At 36.3% G+C, this 10,144-nt stretch overlaps 1 protein-coding gene across 1 annotated transcript in view; it reads right to left on the reverse strand.

Moving 5' to 3' along the window:
* Nucleotides 1–10,144, reverse strand: part of LOC106881606 (dynein axonemal heavy chain 5-like) — a 222,976-nt gene that overhangs the window by 11,052 nt on the left and 201,780 nt on the right. The window lies entirely within an intron of this gene.

Genomic DNA, 10,144 nt, shown 5'->3' on the forward strand with positions numbered 1-10,144 from the left:
GCCTACACTCAAGAGTTCCTACATACGCAATAACAACATACACTGGGTTCCTAGACCCAGTGGCCTCTCAGACAACTGCGTAGCATGTCTATGCTTTAAGACGTTAGTAGTATGGATGTGTATGTGTGTATGTGCATTGGTTTACGTGATCTTTTGTATGTTTTGGAATGTGTGTGTGTGCAAGTGTGTGGGCTCATGCATGTGAACCTGCGCGCGTGTGTGTATGTGAGTGCGCATGTGTGTTAATGTTTAATTTTCTTCTCCACGTGTTTACAGGGATACTATGACAAGCAGGAACAGTAAAGATAAACCAGTTTAGGACGGTTTTAGATAGCGTAAAGTATATGTGTGCGTGCACGCGCGATAGAGACTTTGTAGTTATTTTAAAATTGCTTTTCATTAAGTTTATTTTGGTGTGGGTTTTTTCCAAGGTAGCTGTGTACTGTTATTGTGCCTCATGTGCATGTGTTTAGCATGTGATATACATTTGTTGCATTCTACAACGATGTCTAGTTATGTATGTTTGTTTGTGTGTTTATGTTAGCTTCTGAAATAAATGTATAAGAACGCAGAATGCGTATGTGTGTTATTTTCTCAGAAAATAACACACATACGTGAGAGTAGTGTATGTTTTGTTTCTTTGATTGTTTGTATAGCATTTTCTCCTCTATATGCACACGCTTTTCTTGCGTGTGAGCATGTGCGAGCTTCCTGGGCGTGTCTTTGTGTCACTGTTCCGAGAATGTCTATTTGTGCGGTTGTGTACGTGTGTGAAAGTAGAGAAACATATATATACACGTGTGTAAGTTGTTAGGAAAAAAGCACGGTCTTAAAGAGATTCAATAGTCTCACTATTATATAGACGGGTAGTATATTCCTGGCTATGGTATAAAAGTGGTTAGAAAATTGCCATTGGTTTCGCCTCAAATATTAACTTGACAATATAGATGACTAATTACACATGCAGGTCATATACTACTCGACTATATAAAAGCGCGTGCATGTGCGCGCGTATAGTCCAACAAATTGCTGTGAGTCAGAAAAAAGCAGCACTCGTAAATTGGGTTAATACAAAGGGTATATTGCGCAATATTTTTTATTGTACAATATACCCGTCATGGTACCTAATATCTGAGTACTGCTTTTTCTTGATTTATGAAAATTTACGGGACAACTGTGCTGGAGACGATTCTTAAACTCTGAATGGATAAAGTACGCAGTGGAAGGGCCATGCATGTTTCAACAAGATCCAGCACCTTCTCAAAATGCGCACGTATCCGAAGAATGGATGTCAAACAATCTTTACGATCATGAAACAAACAAATCTGGGGCCTCAAAAACTCGTCAGCTTTAAAATCTTGTGGACCACGACGTTCAAAGTATGTTGGAAGGGAGACGCCCTAACAATTCTATAGTTTCACCTAATTGTTACTAATATCCAACTGACGTCTGAAATGAACAAGGACTGTTCAGTGCTGGCATGTCAACGATTCCAATCCTGCATTGATGCAATCATTGAAGCTGAAGGCCTATCGAGGACATGCGCTCAAATATTTTTTTTATTAAAATACATTTGGCGGGTCTTTTTTAATTTCTTCCAACCATTCGCATATTCTCAAATTTTCTGTTTGTTATCATGTCAACTCCAGCCTATCCACGGAACCATAAACAAATTTTTGAAAATCAAAGCAGAAAGAGGACCGTAAAAATTTAATGAAAGACTATAAGAAAACATGAATTTTTGAAACCGAAAACATTACGAAACCTTGAATTCTGAAAAAAAAAAAAAAAAATGAATAAAATAATTTTTTCGGATTTCTCTAAAAGAAATTAATTAAAGAAAACAATAATGAAATTAATTAGAGAAAACAATAAGGAAATGAATTTATTTCAGTTTTTTTTAATATATATATAATGGAATACAATGAAAGAAACGGAATGTAATGAAAAATTTGGCGAGAGATTGCAATTGTTGTACCTGTGATGCGGTATTGTTGTAAGTGGGTCTCCTTTTATCATAGTTATATTCAATGACAGCTGACTTAACTACAACCAGGCTTTCAAAATACAAATGTTACAAATTATTCTACTAAACCAATTTCTATTATTCAAGGATAAAATGTTTAAATGCTGTCTCGTAGTTATTGCAGTTCAATTTTGGAGGCGGGGAAAAGAAAAAGTTCCATTACTCATGGCAAATATGCAAAAAAAAGGAAAATGTAGAATTAGATTAGAACTAAAATAGCTAGAATTTTCTTCGTTACATTCAGAAAAAATTTTCCACCATAACGTAAATACCATCAAATTTTTGATAATTATACAATGAAACTTTCATAATCAACTACACATCGCTTAGTGCATATGAACACATCTACACAATTTAGAACAGTTTAGAATTTGTCATATGTCAATAGAAAAAAATAGTTAAATAAAAAGTGGTGTTACCATAAGTTTATCCACCCCTACATACAGCACTGGATTAACCATAAAGCAAAATAAGCACGTGCTTAGGGCATCAAGGGAAGGAAGGGGAACCACAGAAATGGTAAATGGTCTACAGCACAACAAAAGAAATCACTTTAAACTTGCTAAAATAATATTTGGGATGCCTTTATCTATATTAAGTATAGATGCAGATGTGTTACCTAAGATTAATTTTGAGGATCTGATCAAAGACTTTGCAATTCAAAAATGTAGGAGGAAACTTTTCAAATAGAAATAAAGTGGAACTAGACAATAATAAACATTATTTTCCCTCTTACTGTTTTGTTTCATTTAGAAAAATAAAAATTTATTTTATGGTTATTGTTTATATGTTGAATTTCATAATCTTTTATGGGAGCACCAAAATCTTTTAAGTGCTTAGGGCCTCGATGGGTCTTAATCTGGCCCTGCCTACATACGTATATATATATATATATATATATATATATATATATATATTTCATTTTATCTAGTTTCACCTCATGAGCTGTGGCCATGCTGGGGCACCATACACACACACACACACTGCCACTTCATAGGTTACAACAATTTTTCCAGTTGATCCAATCAACAGAATAGCATGCTCATGCAATTAATGTGAAAGTGGCCGAGTACTCCACGATCATGCATATGCTTCTTGTAGGTCTCAAGGAGATTCAGTGTGACAAAATGTGACAAGGCTGGCCCTTTTGAATTACTGGTACAACTCATTTTCACCAGCTGACTGAACTAGAGCAATGTGAAATAAAGCGTCTTGCTCAAGGACACACCATACCACTGGGAATTTAACTCACAACCTGGTGATCACGAGTTGAATACCCTAACTGGTAAGCCACACGCCTTATATATATGTGTGTATATATGTGTGTGTATATGTATACACACACATATATGTATATATACACACAGACACACATACATACATACATACATACATACATGGTGGTGGTTGTCTACTCCTTACACAGAGTTTGACCACCTCCTGTACCTACACCTTAGCCCTTTCATGGCGTCTGATGTGGCTTTTTAAACCAGACAGTGTTTTGAAAAAACACCCACACAGATTGCACCTCTGATTTGCACTACCAATACCTGCAGGTAAGTTCTGTTCATTGTGGATCCTAACATGTCTTTTAAGACCCCCATTGGATTTGCAAGCCCTCTGGCACACACCACATTCAAACGTGTGCACAGACATATAACCAGAATAGCTGGTTGAAGTTTGTTTTCCATGGGTTCACAGGTGAGATTTGGGGCCCGCCAAAGACAGGCATGGTCTGTCATAGACTGTGCACACAAAAAGGTCCTTGTTATTCACCTTCTCAATCTATACATACATGTAGCACATCCTCATCACTCTCCTCATTACTTGCATTATCACCACTATTACAAGTGCCATGTTCCAAGATTCCACCTCAAACTGTTTAATTCTTTTCTTTTCTTTGTCTGCAGGAGGTGCTTCTCTTGACCTGAATACAGTTGCACCGAAGCCATATCGCTGGATTTCCGATATAACCTGGTTGAATCTTGTAGAGTTGAGTAATTTGCCTCAGTTTTCAGCTATTTTGGAACAGGTAATCTTTAGCAATTTCTATATTGTTATACTAAATATTTAGCATAAATAGTCTGGTTACATTATAAAAGGCACTGGTGCTGGTGCCACATAAAACTCACTGATGATGGTGCCATGTAAAAATCACTGGTGCTGGTTCCACATGAAAGGACTGGTGATAGTGTCATGTAAAAAGCACCCAGTACACTTTGTGAAGTGATTGGCATTAGGAAAAGCATTCAGGCATAGAAACCAAGCAAAAACAAACAGACTATGGAACCTGGTATGACCCCTGGCCTTGCCAGTTCCTGTCAACCCATCCAACCTATGACAGCATGGAAAATGGATGTTTGATATTGATGATGATAATGATGGAGATGATGATGATAAACTAAAGTTGCATGAAGCAATGTAGAAAAAAATATATTGATGTAAAGTCATATTTAATACACTCGAGGGATACTCAGATATAGGGAAGCCTTTTGCTGTGCAAATAGGTTTGGAAGAAAATTCTCCTCCTTGATGACAGGTGTGAAAATATGTTAGGCTGTGAATGACTCACTGAATTGTAGGGATGTATGCATTTCTGTGTTGTTATGCGTCATCAGTTATGAAATCTTCCTTTCACTATCTGAAAAGAATGGTTTGCTCTTATGTAAGAGCACAAATACTTGATAAGTACAAACAAATCATCCTTGCAGGGAGGGAAGCGATAGGAAGGAGGAGGAAGAAGAGGAGAAGAAGAAGAATTTGAAGAAGAAGAACTTTCTTATAAATAGCAGAAAAATCTACCTCAGCCTTAATAACATTCGACAATGTAGCCTCAGATCCCTAGTGTCTGAATACTTGTAAGTTTTCTCCACTAGACTCAAAAACAACAGCAGTAGTAATAGTAACAACAATGAAGTAGTAGTAGTAGCATTAGCAGCAATAGTAGTAATAGTTTATATCATAAATAACATGTAAGAGACAAAGTTGAAGGGAAGAAATTAAATTTAAGTATATTAGGAGTGTACGTGAAGAATACTTTATGATGTTCCTTTTTTCAGTCTGTGTACATGTGTATGTATGTATATGTGTATGTATGTATGTATGTGTGTGTGTGTGGGGGGGGGGCTACATCACAGATCAAAGTGATAACAAAATCAACTGATTAATTAGATAAGAGGAAGAAGCAGGAAAATAACTGCATAAATGTGAGTCACTGTTAGAGAGCTGGCGGTGGATAAAGACAAAGCTGTAAGGGTGGGGGTGGTAATTTATGAAGACAAGGGACTAATGAATGGAAAGAAGAAAAAAAAAAATTTAATGATTAGATAAGATATTGGTATAAAAACTTTGATAAGTTCTGTAGTGAGGTCAATGAGCAAGTAAGCGGTGGTGGAAAGTAGTTTGATAAAATGATAATGAATATTTAGTTTGATGTAGTGAAGTGAAGTGCAGGTGTAGATTCAGTTAAAAGAAATTTATGTAGACAGCCAGCAAGAGTTTAAATTGGCATTACAGGAAAATGGTTTCATCATCATCATCATTATCATATAAGGTCTGTTTTCCACGCTGGCATGGGTTGGATGGTTTTGACAAGAGCTTGAAAGGCCATGAGTCATACCAGTCTGTTTTGGCGTGGTTTTTACAGCTGGATACCCTTCCTAATGCCAAACACTTCACAGAGTGTACTGGGTGCTTTTTGCATGGCACAATCACCAGTGCTATTTACGTGGCACCAGAGAAAGTTCTGATGGATATATGTTAATTGTGGTGTGGATCCTAGATCCACATGTGCCAATTGTAACTGAGAGTAAAACTAAGTGAGGTTGGTTACAAGTTAGTTAAAGTTAGTAGGTTGGTAGATTTTGTTGTGGTGTTGATGTAAAATACTTATATCAATAAAAGAGTTGTGTAAGAATAAGATTAAGTGTGAAAGAGTGTAATAAGGGAGCAAGATTAGTAGGAATTATAATGAAAATTATTAAAAGGAGATAAATAAATTTAATCTGCAAGCAAAGATTGCAGATAGAGGCAGAATTTGAATTTACAGTGGATATCTTTTCAGGATTCTATTTGTACAAAAAGAAAATCCGTTTTTGATATTTGTTAAAAAGATGTCCTTTGGTAAGAAAAATATAGATGTTCTCAGATGTACATAATTTACAAGGTCTTTGTTCTTAGACAAGATGCTCCATTTGAAGCAGGATAATGAAGTTTTATTATTATTTCTATTAGGAATTAGCAAGTAATAATCATTGCTTTTATATGGTGATGATGATGATACAAATTGTATTTCTTAATTTCATGTCATTTGATTGGTAGGTCACCAGGAACGAAAAGCAGTGGAAAGCTTGGTTTGACAAACGATGTCCTGAAGAAGAAATGATTCCAGATGGTTACAGTACATCACTGGATACTTTCCGGTGTCTGCTGCTGGTTCGTTGCTGGTGTCCTGACCGTACATTACCACAAGCAAGAAATTATATTGCTGATACACTTGGTGATGTATACGCTGAAGGTGTCATTCTTGATTTGGCAAAAGTGTGGGAAGAAAGTGATAGCCGTACACCATTAGTTGGAATGCTTTCAATGGGAGCAGACCCCAGTAGTAATATCGAAGCGCTTGCTAAGAAACATAAGATTGGTAAGCCTTTGAACTTTAGATGTTATATAATAAAATCTGTATAACAAATGACCATACAAAATTTTGGCTTTTTCCAGTTCATTGAACTTAGTTTTCCTACAAAGATAAATGACTATTTGGCCAATTCCTTCATGTGCTGGCTTTAGATTTCACTTTAGTACCCCTGTACTGCTTAGTGCATAGGGCACCAAGATTCCTCCACCAAATTCACATCATGGCTACTCTTGCACATCCATTCCATGCAATGTTGACTGTCTTTGACTTGACTTTGTGTTGCAATGTTGACTGTAATCTTAAAATGTCTGCCACCAACTGTTCTTTGGCTTTTCCTTTTTATGTCTGGTGACAAGTGGTGCGCAAACAGTAGTAAAGGTTTGACTATTTGGTAAATTTGACCCCACCCCTGCGCCTCCTTTTTCCAAACAAAAATAATGGGTTTCCGGCATATTAGGAGGTCAGGGTACTTGATTCCACGCAAAAAATCTGAATCATTATTTTCCGTAGTGAAAATCGTGCGGGTGAAAGCATCGAAATTTACCTACTATTCTTTTCAGCAACTTTTGAAGGTGCTTCATTAAGCAAAGGTAATTGCAACTATCCTTAACCTGTCAAACAATTGTACTGTATTACCATTTGCTGAGTGAGTCTTTCTTTGTTCTCAGCTCCATCATAGGCTTTCATTTGTGTGAACTCCATAAGACATTTTTCTAATTTCTTTTACGGTTTATTGACCTCCTTTCCATTTCTGTTTTGTTTAGGTCCTGTAAATTCTAAGTAATGCATCACTGTTCTAGTTACAAACTTTCAACATCCTCAGAGAGCGCTATATTCTGTGTATCCTACTGCTTTGTATTATCTTCTCATGAACTCATTCACTTTTATATTTTCCTTCTTCCAAACATGAAAGTGTATGGCTCAGTGGTTACAGTGCCAGGCTCACAATCATGAAGTACTGAGTTTGATTCCCAGACCGGGCTGTGTGTGTTGTGTTCTTGAGCAAGACACTTTATTTCATGTTGCTCCAGTTCACTCAGCTGTAAAAATGAGTTACAACATCACTAGTGCCAAGTTGTATCCGCCTTTGCCTTTCCCTTGGGTAGTATCAATGGTGTGGAGATGGGGGGGGGGGCAGGTATGCATGGGCAGACTACTGGTCTTCCATAAACAACCCTGCCCAGAGTTGTGCCTCGGAGGGTAACTTTCTAGGTGCAATCCTATGGTCATTCATGACCAAAGAGGTTTTTTACCCTTTACCCTGTCCCATAAAATGAGTGCTACAGATGTCTTGGTAGTGATGTAAATTTATTATACAAAGATGTACAAAAAGACAGTGACCAAGACACATTCTCAGTTATCATTTTACATTATTACCTCTGCCTTAGCAAAGGTGGACGTATTGTTTTCAGTTGTGTTTCTTTGTTTGTTTGTCCATGGACAAGATATCTCAAGAACCGCTGGATGGATTTTGATGAAACTTTCAGGGATGTTTGGCCTCGTGACTGGCATGAGCTGATTAGATTTTGGGATTGATCTGGCACTGGACAAGGATTCTGGATTATTTTTCCGTTTTTTTAAATTCAATTTTTCAGAGTAGTTGGGTTCATTTTTAGTATTCTTGTTTGTGAGAGCAGTCGAGTTTATTTCAGATATTCTCATTTTAAAAGTCATCTCCGGCTAATCGTTGGGAGGACATTGGTGTTGCCTTGATGGAGGTTTGTGCTCTCTGAGTGCACTTGTTAATAATGAGTTTAAGGCAGTGAGCTGGCAAAATTGTTAGCACACCAGGTAAAATACTTAGCAGTGAGAAAACTCCACTGCTACCCACTGACCTCGATGACCTTAAACACTGAACAACAACAGCAATTAACTCAGTGTATTGTGATATGATGATGTGCATCTGGGAGGAATTCTGCAGGTGGTCGCCAGATCAAATACTTGTAAGAGAAGAGATAAATGTTGATTGTGAGTAAATACTTGTGACTTAGCTGGAGTATTCTATTGCTTTTCCATATTAAAATATTGCCTGATGAAATCAGTTCATTTTTTTTTTAATTACCCTGTATTATAAATTCACATTTCTATCTTGGTTTAATGACTAAGAGTCAATACAATGATCGTGAAAAATTTGGGTTTTTAATGTATGACAAAAGATCATTTAATGTTTTCTGCCAATCCAGGCTGTAAGCAAAAAGGTAGAAGTATGAAATACTCTTCTGAATTTTAACATCGCACTTCATCTGTACTTGATATTTCCTGAAGGGAGTTTGTTTTTATTTTAGAAATCAGCTTTAACGTTATAGGATGTTTTCTGTTTATTATTTTTTTTTTAGATATGCATACACACATGCATGTGTCCACACACACACATGTACATGTGCACACACACACACACAAATATATATATATATATACAAGCACATATCAATTCAAATACATACATACGTTTCAGATGTACGCACACAGACCACACCACACACACATTTATGCTTACAAAAACATCAATTCAGACATACACGTAAAGATATTCGTGCATGCACACACACACACACAGACACTTGTACACAACAGACACACTCTCACAAGTATTTTGCAAAAAGATACACATCAATTCACACACACACACACATACACACATACACACAAGAGTTCTTACAATATTTTCTGATGTTTATACATAAGTCTTATTTTCTTTTAGAGTGTCGTGCCTTATCAATGGGCCAAGGGCAAGAAGTACATGCACGCAGGTTGCTCCATCAGGGCTTCCAACAAGGAGGTTGGCTACTGCTACAGAACTGCCATTTAAGTCTTGATTTCTTAACAGAAATCGTTGAGACAGTTTTGGAAACAGAAAATGTGAACTCGCAATTTCGTCTTTGGGTTACCACCGAAGTCCACCAAAAATTTCTTATAAATCTGTTGCAGGTAATTATTGATTATTTATGGTAGTTCTGATCCTAGAAATATATATATATATAAATATAGGCACAGGAGTGGCTGTTTGATAAGTAGTTGTAAGTGTGGTAAGTAGCTTGCTTACCAACCACATGGTTTCAGGTTCAGTCCCACTGCGTGGCCACCTTGGGCAAGTGTCATCTATTATAGCCTCGGGCTATAGTGGATTTGGTAGACAGAAACTGAAAGAAGCCCATCGTATATATATATATATATCTATATATATATATATATATATATATGTATATGCTTGTGTGTCTGTGTTTGTCCCCCCACCATCGCTTGACAACTGATGTTGGTGTGTTTATGTAACATATATGTATGTATTTTTGTATATATATATATATATATATACGTATATATATATGTATATATATGTATATATACATACATATATATATATATATGTATATATATGTATATATACATACATATACATATGCATATATATATGTATATATACATACATATGTATGTATATATACATACACACACACACACACACACACACACACACACACATA

This window comes from Octopus bimaculoides, chromosome 20 (assembly GCF_001194135.2).
Source record: "Octopus bimaculoides isolate UCB-OBI-ISO-001 chromosome 20, ASM119413v2, whole genome shotgun sequence".
In the NCBI taxonomy this organism is placed as follows: domain Eukaryota; kingdom Metazoa; phylum Mollusca; class Cephalopoda; order Octopoda; family Octopodidae; genus Octopus; species Octopus bimaculoides.